Source organism: Monomorium pharaonis, chromosome 7 (assembly GCF_013373865.1).
Source record: "Monomorium pharaonis isolate MP-MQ-018 chromosome 7, ASM1337386v2, whole genome shotgun sequence".
In the NCBI taxonomy this organism is placed as follows: domain Eukaryota; kingdom Metazoa; phylum Arthropoda; class Insecta; order Hymenoptera; family Formicidae; genus Monomorium; species Monomorium pharaonis.
The window spans coordinates 22344588-22357874 of NC_050473.1; positions in this window are offsets into that span (position 1 = coordinate 22344588).

Sequence of the window (13287 nt, forward strand, 5' to 3'; positions counted from 1 at the left end):
TGGATGTTTGCCATCTAATTAAGTGTTAATTTCAATGTTATTCTTAAATTTAGGATTAACATTGAAATTAACACTTAATTAGATGGCAAACATCCAAGTTGAAAGTAATACTCAAATTAATACTCAAAGCCAGCTGAACACTCTAATTGAATGTTTATTACACGTTCTCGGTTCTACACATCGCATAGTATCCATCGCATACTACCCATCGTGTTCTCTCGCTCCCACCCATCGCGTATGTATTCTCGTGCGCTCTCGCTCCCACGCGCCGCATATTATCCATCGCGTTCTCTCGCTCCCACCCATCGCGTATGTATTCTCATGCACTGGGCGATGGGTGGCGGGCCGTGGGCGGCGGGCGGCGGCGGCGGCAACGGTCGCGGACCCCGATTAGCTCTCTCCCGCTCCCGGGTCGCGGACCCGAAAATCCTGCGTCAGCAATTTCCGCACCGCGAGATCTCCCTCATCGCGTGACGTCATACCCCCGCGCCTACGGGTACCCCCCGCACACCCGCACCCCCCTCGGAGATCCCTAGTTAGAACTTTCTTAGTATTAACTATTATCATGGACATTTTTTCGCGCAACGGTGCCCCCTATCCGGACGATAACCTACGTTACACGCGACGCAATACCCTCCGCGCGAACCGGCAGCAGCTTTCAATCTTAATATCAGGTTATAGTGACGCGAACGCTTGTAATACATGATGTTAAGACGATACAAGGGTTCGCGTCCCAATGATCCGAGTAACGCGGTGCCATCGTACAACGGTTTTTTGCCACGACCAAAATAACTAAAATTATAAATTTAAAAACAATCGCGATATTTTCAGTAGCGAGAAACTATTGAAAGCGTTTAATCTGTGGAATTTCACAACTTTTTGAGAATTACAACACCGGCGTTACGCGTTAATTCTAGCGCTAATTCACGCTGTAACGTCGATGTCTTACATCTAACTGAATTCCACAATTTATGTAAATCTCCCTCGCATTTCCCCGCTGACAATAAATACGCGACAGCACCAAAGCACGAGGGAGACACAGATTATCGTTGTTATTAATCTGAAGGATTGAACGCTTTGCGACGTTAACTTTTTTGGATAAACCTCCGTAACCTACTAGCACTGCGACACTAAAGACTCACTAAAGCTCACCGAAAAATTTTGCGCTACGTCCATTCCGCCGGCACTTTGCGCTACCGAACTTACGAGACGCTATATGTCATCGGGAGTTAAGTCGCGTGCCGGAAGGAATGATAACCCGGCCAACCCGTGCGTTAGCTCCGCCTAATAACGAATAAAACGTTAAACTGACGTAATCGGTGGGAGCGCTCGAGCGTAAAACGTACGCGTGTATCTCACGGAACGCGTTTTCTATCCACCAAATCGTATTCGTTCCGTCGAGAATCGGCCGTATTTTAAAAGACGCTTCCTTCCCAAGCGTCCTAAAGTTTCTAAAGCGCCGCGATTTTTCCGCCCTTAATTGTATACATATATCTAAATCTATCATCGTCCTGGATTGGCGCTGCTGTTGCTGCTAATGTTGTCGACGTTGAGACGACTGTACGAGGCTAATATCCGGATTTTCCTCTTCCTCCTCCTCCTCCTTCTCCTCCTCTGGCTCATTTCCACTTAACGTGGCCTCGTCATCGTCGACGGTTCGCGTAGCATCACCGCCAGTTTGGACTGAATAATAAAATCTTGTTAATTTTGTTACGTCTAGCCTTATAGGGTTTAACTCTTTATTTGGTAGGAAGGATATTTCAGGGAGAACAGGTAAGGCAGGAAAGAACGTAACAAAACGTGTAGAATTCCCGTAGACACACTGATTAAGAGAGGGGGTAGGTGCTTCGGGTCGAACGCACTTTTTATGACTCAAAAATATAGGTCAACGTGCCGATAGGCCCGCTATAATCCGTTTCAAGTCATACTCCGTTGGTCCAAGTTTCGAGTCAACGAATTGAATCGCTTTAACTCGGGATCGGACCAGGTGCAGTCTTTGTTCGGGATGAGGGGAGGTCGTTATTAATTAAAATAAATGATGAAGTTTTACATAAAGTTAACAAAAGTATTTATTCTAATAACAAATAAAATAAAAATAAAAAGAAAATACAAATAAGTGCTGAAGTCGTGATTTGACAATTTTGTAATAACGGTATAATCGAATTTAAGACGCATAGTAAGTATGAATATAGTTGTACAAATATTAAATAAGTATGTGGTGGGCGGAGAAAGGGAAACAAGAGATTTTTGTTTTTTTATTCTATAGTATTAGCGGTAAACGCGGAGCAAAGAAATAGACGAAGGGTTTATTAAATGATTACATGGAGAAAACAGAGATGCTTGAAGTTGTAAGAGGATAAGGAATAACGCGGGAGAGAGTGGGGGTAGAACATCTTCGAGTTTTGGGGAACTGATCGAGGAATAAGTAAGAGAAGCAGGAGGAGCGGGGACGTTTCGAGGATCACACGGGGGTTCCTTGAGATTGTGGCATAGCGTAGGGATAACTTGAGGATCGCACGAGGGTTCCTCAAGGTTGTGAGGTGGTGTCGGGATATCTGAAGAATGTGTTCATGTTCTTCTCAGTAATTGGAGGCGAAGGGGAGGGTCGAGGAACACTAAGTTCTTTGAAAGGGGTAGGAGGAGAGGAAGGTCGAGGAACACTAACAAGGGAACGGACAGAACTGTCCCTCACCGATTTTAATGAGCTTTGGATATGTTGTAGAACATAAAAAAATATTACACCCATATTTTTTTTTATCTGCGTATCTCGACGTTTAGGGGTTGAAACCACCCCTCGAAAATAACTCATTTTTTCGTTTTTTGCGAATATCTTTGAAAATATAAGGTTTATGAAAAAATGTTCTATGCGAAAGTTTTATGGTATTTTATACTCTTTACAATAGTATATTTATATTTTTAAAAAATTTCAAATTTTTTAATTTATCCCACCCCCAACTCTTTTTTTCAATATTTTAAAAATTTTGTAAGGGCAAAAATTAAAGAGCATTAAAAGCCGAATCCACTCATATATAATAACATATGGGTTTTATCATTCTCAATTATTAGCAAAACGAGATAGTAATCTCGCGCTATAGGTGCCGCGCTAGAAGTAGTGTTGCGTTATTTCTTTAGTCGCGTCATATTCAATAACTGCCTCTTTTGCGTATATTTTTATATTAAAACAAAAATGGATTAATCTTAATTATATAATACGGAACGTATTACACAATATAAAGCATAAATGCTGTGACGTGACAGCCGCAGGCTGCTGTCCGTCACAAGGCCCTGAGGGCCCTTACGCAATAACATCACGCGGGCCCTGCGTCCTCCCGCTCGGGAGCGGACGCAAAAGCGTATTCTTTTGTTCTTTGTGTGTGTGACGTCCCACGTGCTGTCCATCTAATTACTTGTTAAGATTTTTGCGAGCGTTATACCGCGGGTGCGGCGGAGATCGGTGGCTATGAAGATCTCGTTGTAGTTGTCGGACGTCTCGTCTCAACGGAAAATCTTCCCGGAGATTGCAAAGGAATGGACAACGAGGGAGTCAACGAAAACCCTTTCTAAGCGGGGGTCCACAGGTAATGCCGCCCTTATCTTGCCTACTGTTTGTGCCATGTAAGAATTGCGATACTGCCGCTGAATCACGCTTTCAGGACCCAGCGACGGCGCGCGATGCCGACATCCCGACGGGGCGATTGCAGACCCGATACCGCGGGAAGTCCGGCGGAAGGATCACGACAACTTAAGATGCGCCGACGCCCCGTCGAGGAGGAAATGACGCCCCGATGGCGGAGGATACGCCGGGCGAGGAGAAAAGAGTCGGACGCGCGAGAAAGCGCCAGGATTCCTGTGCCCGGGGCCCATAATCATCGATCGCCGTGCGTGGATCGATCAGCCGGCGACAGCGTGGGCACCGCGCTCTGCGCGAAAATCGATTTTCGCGAAATCCACCAATAAGGGCCAGGAACGCCGGAAGCAAGGTGGGGCGCACCGCCGAGCGGCCCCCGCGAGATCCAGGATTCCTCACTCGTGCTGCGGAAGTAGAGTTAACTGTGTGTGCGTTCCACTATCCCGAGCCGAGTGTAAGGAAGGACGCAGGGACGAAAGACATCCCGACCCGGAGGAGGCCACGAGAGGAGAGGCAAAGTGGTGAGACGAGCGTCGCGCAATTGTAAAGCCACCGATTTCGCGGGTTGGGCGAGCCGCGGGGAAATCGCGTATTTATCGCAACATCTTTCGGCGTGTTTACTGGAATCACGAGCTCGCGGATTCAGCGGAGCATCGTCGTCTCGCCCGATCGCGCCCGTCCGCGTGATTTCGCTACGTGCTGTGTATTTCGTGATAGTTTCGCGTTGCGTGTGCGTTCCGATCCGCAGCCGAGTCAATTATCGTTTCGTCCGGTCGTCGTGTCGCGGGTTATTCCCGCGCTGTATCTTGTCGCGTCGTGGAAACATTTAGTTGTTACTTTTGTATAATTTGGTCGATCGCACCTTTATCGCGAGCCCCTTCGGGGAGTGTACTCTGATAGTTATCGACGCAATCGTCGTATACTGTCGGACTGTCGAATAACTCATAATTATTGCGCTTATTTTTCGCGAGAATCGTTAGAGCACGAGAGAACACGAGTCCGTCGCGTGCCGCGCGGGCTCGGAGTTGCGATCCGTCCCGTTTGCCCTTGGCGAGGTCATCCTGACGGGAATCGGCGTCCTTCAACGACGCCGGATTAAGCGTAAGACAAGTCGGAGAGTTCCCGCGTACGCATCATAACCCGCTCGTTCAAAATACCGTTCTCGTATAATCTGATAACCAGCGGATGCCAGCTGGTAACGCGCGCGAGCCACCACCGCTCCGCAGAGTCGTCATCTACTGTTCTTACGGTCAAATACAACTGTTAATTTTTCTGTTACATTGGTGTCTTGTACTTAATTCTCTCGCCTTCCCGATTCCATCCGCCCGCACCGAACCCCCCCCTCTGCCATTTGAGGGCTGAGCAGCTGGATCTCGGAGCCGCTAACGCCCCGGTCGCCTAGCGTGCGCCCGTTTTTCCCGAGATTCAAGGATAGTAGCATTTGTTGCGAGTTGGTGCACACAGAGTGGTACGCTTAACGTACCTGGCGCCCAACTTAGCGTTGCGTCGGGAAACCTCGCGAGGATAGTCGCCCCGACACCCGGGCGGCTAAGGGCCGCGACCAGGGACGGAGGCGAAGTTGGCCGTCGCTCGCGAGCGGCGGTTACAATGCATATATTGTAACCGCCGCTCGCGAGCGACGGCCAACTTCGCCTCCGTCCCTGGCCGCGGCCCTGAGCCGCCCGGATGTCGGGGCGGCTATCCTCGCGAGGTTTCCCGACGCAACACTAAGTTGGGCGCCAGGTACGTTAAGCGTACCACTCTGTGTGCACCAACTCGCAAACCAATGTTTCGAGACTTGAATCTCGGGAAAGACGGGCGCACGCTAGGCGACCGGGGCGTTAGCGGCTCCGAGATCCAGCTGCTCAGCCCTCAAATGGCAGAGGGGGAGGTTCGGTGCGGGCGGATGGAATCGGGAAGGCGAGAGAATTACTTGTACGACACAGATGTAACAAATAAAAATAACAAGTGTATTTGATCGTAGATAATACAGAAACTGACGACTCTGCGGAGCGGTGGTGGCTCGCGCGCGTTATCAGCGGGTGTCCGCTGGATATCAAATTTTTCGAGAACGGTCTGTTAAACGAGCGGGCTATGATGCGTACGCGGGAACTCTCCGACTTGTCCTACGCTTGACTCGGCGCCGTTGGAGGACGCCGACTTCCGTCAGGGTGACCTCGCCAAGGGCGAACGGGACGGATCGCAACTCCGAGCCCGCGCGACATGCGACGGACTCGTGTTCTCCCGTGCTCGAACGATTCTCGCGAAGATAAGCGCGATGATTACTAATGGCTCGCCAGTACGGCGGAAGACGACGAACGCGTCGATAATTATCCGAATATACTCCCCGAAGGGCTCGCAGTCACAGTGCGATCGACCAAATTTTACAGCATTGACGAACAAAGTCTTCTACGACGCGACAAGATACAGCGCGGGAATAACCCGCGACACGACGAGCGGACGCAACAACAATTGACTCGGCTGCGGATCGGGACGCACACGCAACGCGAAACGATTCTAAAACACACGGCACGTAGCGAAATCACGCGGACGGGCGCGATCGGGCGAGACGACGAAGCCCCGTTGAATCCGGGAGCTCGAGATTCTCATAAACGCCGAGAGATTTTGCGACAAGTACGCGATTTTCTCGCGGCTCGCCCAACCCGCGAAATCGGTGGCTTTACAATATGCGTGACGCTCGTCTCACCACTTCGACTCTCCTCTCGTGGCCTCCTCCGGGTCGGGATGTCGGTCGCCCCTGCGTCCTTCCTTACACTCGTCTCGGGAACTCACGAACGCACGCACAGTTCTCAGGAATACGTCCGCAGCACGAGTGAGGAATCCTGGATCTCGCGGGGACCGCTCGGCGGCGCGCCCCACCTTGCCCCCGGCGTTCCCGGCCCTTATTGGCGGATTTCGCGAAAATCGATTTTCGCGCAGAGCGCGGTGCCCACGCTGTCGCCGGCTGATCGATCCACGCACGGCGGTCGATGTTTATGGGCCCCGGGCACGGGAATCCTGGCGCTTCCTTGCGCGGCCGACTCTTTTCTCTTTGCCCGGCGTATCCTCCGCCATCGGGGCGTCATTTCCTCCTCGACGGGGCGTCGGCGGATCTTGAGTTGTCGTGATTCCTTCGCCGCACTTCCCGCGGTATCGGGTCTGCAGTCGCCCCGTCGGGATATCGGCCTCGCGCGCCGTCACTGGATCCTGAAAGCGTGATTCAGCGGCAGTATCGGAATTCTTACATGGCACAAACGGTAGGCAAGATAAGGGCGGCATTACCTGCGGACCCCCGCTTAAAAAGGGTCTTCCTTGACTCCCTCGTGGTCCGTTCCTCTGCAATCTCCGGGAAGATTTTCCGTGGAGACGAGACGTCCGACAACCACAATGAGATCTTCACAGCCACCGATCTCCGCCGCACCCGCGGTATAACGCTCGCAAAAATCTTAACACGTAATTAAATGGACAGCACGTGGGACGTCACACACACAAAGTACAGAGAATACGCTTTTGCGTCCGCTCCCGAGCGGGAGGACGCAGGGCCCGCGTGATGTTATTGCGTAAGGGCCCTCAGGGCCTTGTGACGGACAGCAGCCTGCGGCTGTCACGTCACAATATATAACAAAAGTAGCATATATATACTTATGTGCCTACGTACATTTTCATTCTTACAAATGCGAATATAAATTAATATGAAGCAAAATATTTTTTAACATTTAAAACTGCAAATACAATATAACAAAATATATAATATCAAGAAAATAATATAAAACATAAACTGCAATAACTATTTGCATAATTATATTATTTACACTATATGCACGTAGCACGCTCTGATAATAAAGATAATATAAGTATATAAGTATATAATTTAATTTAATTTGAAGTTTGAAAATACATTTATACGGATGTATATATACATTTTGCATACAACACGGACAAATAACTTTAATATCAGTGTTGATAGAGGGACCGGTTGTTTTCGCGCAAGCGCATCACGTGAGGCTTCAATAAAATATCCATTAGTAATAGGAAGGAGATCTTTGATCATACATCTTGCACACGACACCGGCGTATAGATTTAGCAACAGTGATAGACGGATTGGTTGTTCTTGCGCAGGCGTGAGGCTTCAATAAAGTATCTATTAGTAATAGGAAGGAGATGTTTGGTCCCCATGCTAGAGAGTTGTTCTCGGTTGGACGGATGCAAAACGCTGTCACCACTGTCAGTCCTAAGGGGTTGCGAATCAGGGTTGAAAAGAGATGGGGGTATCAAGGCGCACCAGGGACACTCTGAGCGACGTCTACTGAACCGGCTTAGCCCATTTCCGAATTTTTCTGGTTTGTTTTTCGCATCAGATTGTTCTGTACTTTCCAAGTTACAACCTTGCAACTTTTGTTTTTGACCGGAAGTTGCTTAGAGGGGCATAACTATGAAAATGCTGGACCTACAGTGGGGAGATTTTGCAGGGGTTAAATCAACACTTTGGGCTATATCATATAAAAAATTCAGATTTTTTGCTTAACTTTTACGAACATAGCGCTATTTTAAATTTTTGTTCCTTTAATTTTGTCCTGTAGTTTATATTAAATTAAGAAGTTAATAATAAACTGGATACAATTATTATGAACCAATGTAGATTAAATCATTTTCTTCTTCCAAATGAGAAAAGAATAATAAAACCAACTGATTTTCCATTGCTTCCATTGATGACCGAAGAAGATTTGGAAATGTTCGAGAATTATTTGTCTCAAAACGATAATACAACAGCAACTGTAAGAACGCTTTTTTCTTAAAATGTTAATATTTAATTCTTTTATTAATTTATGATATTTTGCTTGTAGATTTGTTATATGAGTCAAGTCATTGGTTCCAAAGATAATGTTAAAGAAGCTACGTATAAAATATTAAAGAAGCTTATGTCAAATACATTAGCATCTGAATTTAATTTTAAAGGTGGTGGCAATCCGTCAAAGAAATGTGTGACGATGCACACTAAAAGGCATCGTCCCTCGGCGCGAGAGCCGCCGATCGCCCTAACTAGGAGGCGAAAAGGCGCGAAGCGCCCAGCTCTTACCTAAACTCTGTGCTAATGACCGCGACCAAAGACCGAGCGAACGGCAGCGTCGACGACGTCTCCCCGCGCACGCGCCCATCTCCTCCACAGGAATAAGGAAAGCGGAGGACGGAAACGACCGAAAGCGCGACGACCGTACCCGAGTTCGCGCCTCCACGGGTATAAAAACCGGGAGAAATCGCGACAAATGTCACTTCTGTCATCTGCCACGATACTGTCCGTACCCGGCACCCGACAGAACACATTCTCAGCGAGATGCCGATTTCCCGGGGTGAAGCGTCTTCGCCTCGACCAAGCATTCTTGGTGATCGGCCATTGCTAGCAACAAACCTATTGCTGTATCTCCTACCATCGGGCGCTACCGTAGATTGAAGCACGTGGGGTGAAGCGTCTTTGCCCCCGCCAAGAGTACTTGGCAGCTTGTAAATTTCACGTACGCCTGCTTTCCCTCCCACCGGCCAGCACAGGGACGAGAGTCTCGCCCTCAATCGAGCGTACTTGATCGGCCATCCCGTAATTCGCGAAAAGAAACCAAACTACCGAGGCGGACCCGCAGTCCGTCTCACAAAAAAACAACCTATTAGAGTGCGTTGGTTTGCTTGGGTTTGCTCCGAGTGGACCCAGAACAGACAAAACGAACAAGGCTAATATACGTATTGTCAGAGTTAAAGTTCCCCTATCCCGGGAAAAAATATTCATTTCTGATACTATATGTACATATATAAATGAGATACGAACATATATAAATGAGATATAAACATATATAAATTTTACATGTCCAATATGGAGCATATATATTCATATATGATTATTTATCGTCATAAATGATCAGATTGCATATTTAATATTTGATTGCATATTTGATAACATGGCACAAAATGTGATCATATTAGTTCATATATGATCAGACATAATGATACATGTAGTTAAATATGTCACCGTATCTGGGAATAAATTTTTATATTTAATAGTATATGAACATATGTGAATGAAATATGAACAATATAATTAGTTTTACATGTCCACTTATGCAGCATATACATTCATATGTGATTATCTATCTCTATATATGATCAATTGGGATGAATACAAAAAAATGTGATAAATTATAAACATAATATACTTCATACGGCCATATATGAGAATATATGATTAAATCATTATTGTAAATCCTAAGTATGGTCTTATATAACCATATATGGTATAATGTTCTTGTATATTATCATATGTGATCATGTGGAAGCATTTATATGATCAAATATAATCATATATAAACATACAGGGTGTAATGTAATCGGAAGCCATCCCGTAATGGAAAGATAGACGGCATCGAGATGAACATAAAAGTCCAATATTGTCTTGGGTTAGGTCTATCAATAATCGAGATATAAATTTTTCAAATTGTACGAATGAGAGCGCGCCGTGTGAAGAGCCTAGACGCTCGAGCTGTAGCGCGGCCCACTGTGTCGAGCATTGGCTGCCGGCGGCGGGGGGAAGAAGGAGAAGCGGTGCCGCTGCCTGTGCTTCGCCGCCCTCGCGTCTCACCGCACCGCGCCAACACTCGTGGCGATGGCAGCTATGCACATTCACGATTACTTGACAAATTAGGAGTTAGCAAAGATATGACAAATTAAAACCGTAATAAACTGCTGTGATTAAGAAAGTCGAAAAAGCGAAAGCGATAGATACTTATGGAATCTACAAATAATTTAATTTCTATTGTAATTGTGAATAAGTAAATTAATAAAAGTTTTTCGTACATTCACGAAAGATTCTTTCTTTTTTTTAAATATCTTGTATCATGCCTGATCTAACGATTTCGTGATAAATTATACGATACGATCGTAATTATACTTGGAGATGTTAATGTCACCAGTATGGTTAACAACAAAGCGTTTTCTTTCGTAATTATACAATAGAGAACTTAAGTTTACGGCATATTCCAACAGAACTATTAAACATGATGTCTCCGTAGATATTTTGTCATATTCCAACGAGAAAATATACTCCTAACAGGAAACGAGAGAACGATAGACAATGATATCACTTCTTGAAATTCTTTTTTTTTTATTCAGACAAGTAATGGATTACGAAAAAGAAATCAATTAGATTTTTGTATTTTTCTTGATATCTATTCTGAATCAATCAGTAAAAATCTGTCGTAATTAATAATGTAATTAAAGATAAAAGAAATTACGAGTTCCCTATTGTTATGAAAGAAAAACTCTTCGTTATATTAATAATATTTGATATTGAACATCTCTAAGCATAATTATCGTAGAAGACATAATCTATTGTGAAATCGTTACATCAAGAGATATTTTTCTATCGTGTTATGAACAATAAGTGTAACATATTATATGAATATATCGCGCATTTTATAATTTTCTAATTAAATATTTACGAAATAAGAATGTATGAAGAATCAATCGTAGATATTAATCGTGATAAACCTTCGTTAATTTAACATTCCATGGAAAAAAAACAATAAGAAACGATGAGAGAATTTGATGCGGCAAATATTATAATACACTTATAAAAGAAAATTATCACTTTAAAAATCAATCGTGAATTTATGGTAATTTTTTATTAATGTTTTCATCATGGTTTTAACAGTACGACACAATTCGATAAGAAGCAAAGTTAGAATTGTATGATACTGTAAATAAGATATTTAAGAAAAAGAAAGAATCTTTCGTGAATGTACGAAAAACTTTTATTAATTTACTTATTCACAATTACGATAGAAATTAGATTATTTGTAGATTCCATAAGTATCTATCGCTTTCGCTTTTTCGACTTTCTTAATCACAGCAGTTTATTACGGATTTAATTTGTCATATCTTTGCTAACTCTTAATTTGTCAAGTAATCGCGAATGTGCATAGCTGCCATCGCCACGAGTGTTGGCGCGGTGCGGTGAGACGCGAGGGCGGCAAAGCACAGGCAGCGGCACCGCTTCTCCTTCTTCCCCCCGCCGCCGGCAGCCAATGCTCGACACAGTGGGCCGCGCTACAGCTCGAACGTCTCGGCTCTTCACACGGCGCGCTCTCATTCGTACAATTTGAAAAATTTATATCTCGATTATTGATAGACCTAACCCAAGACAATATTGGACTTTTATGTTCATCTCGATCCCGTCTATCTTTCCATTACGGGATGGCTTCTGATTACATTACACCCTGTATATACTAGGTCTATCCATAACTGGTCCGTGCTTATGAATAGATCCAAGTATATATGTTCATATATGATTATACATGACCATTACAACTTTTTAAACTTTAAGGTTTTTAAATAATAAAATTAAAATGTTACAGAAATAAATAATTTATTATGTAATATATTTTTACCATGCAACATTTAATGTTTAAAAATCTTTTATATCTTAATAATTATGAACAAATCCGATTGTCAATAATTATGTTTAATTTTCTTTTTTACAACCATATGTATATATATATACGTATATTACATACATATATATTTAATAAATATTATATATTGTTTTTATAGACAAACATATTAAGAATATCGTTTAGCAAAAGCATTATAATTAACTGAAAATATATAATCAAAAACTTATATAGTCATATAGAGTTATATATGATCAGGTCCAATACTATATCTCAAAATAGTTTGTTTAAATATATACAGCCGCGAGTAGTTCACAAGATGGCCACTAGGCGAAGGCACGGCGCTTCTCCTTCTCGTAAGAAAATTCTCGTGAGAAAACTCCAAAAGGGTTATAAAAGAAAACCATATCACTCACGGTTTACTTTTAGCAGTTAGTACTTCACTAGCAGCAAAGTGTAGTACATATTGTTTTTGTTATACGAAGCGAGTTCGTGGGCCTTCGCAACTTAGAGAGAGCTTCCGAAAATTGAGAAAATATAAAAATAAAATTTTGTATAATTATATACAAACTTATAGAATTATATATATAATCAGATCACAATACTATACCTTCAAATATAAACTTATTTAAATATATATGCTCAAATATGACAGATAATCATATATGATCATATATGAGTTTTTGCGGACAAAATTCATATATGAGCACATAATATTACTTCTTATATGAGCATATAAGAGCATATAAGAGGTATTTTTTCCTGATAGTGATAAATTACTACACGCAATTATATGTAATTATATCAAAATTTGTATAAATTAATATGATAATGTTGGAAGTCATCAAATTATATATGGCTAGATTGAATTATGTATGGACGGATATTTTTAATACGAATATGTCTGTTCGTGCCTGATCGTACTGATCAAACATGAACATATATAATATTATCAAATCATTTTTTATTATATCTGGCCAATTTTCATATATGACCAAATATATATGCTCATTTATGAAGAGATATGAATATTTTTTCCCGGGTACTCATGAGTCTTGTATAGAAAATTCTTTGATTGTTTTTTATTGATGTGTTGTCTACACATTCTAAATAATTTAAAAAATTCTAGACAACTCTGATGGTGCTAAGTTTGTTTGACTTTCTGTTTTTAGTTAAAACGATAAAAAACAACCAAAGAATCTTTTATACAAAACTTATGAGTAGTT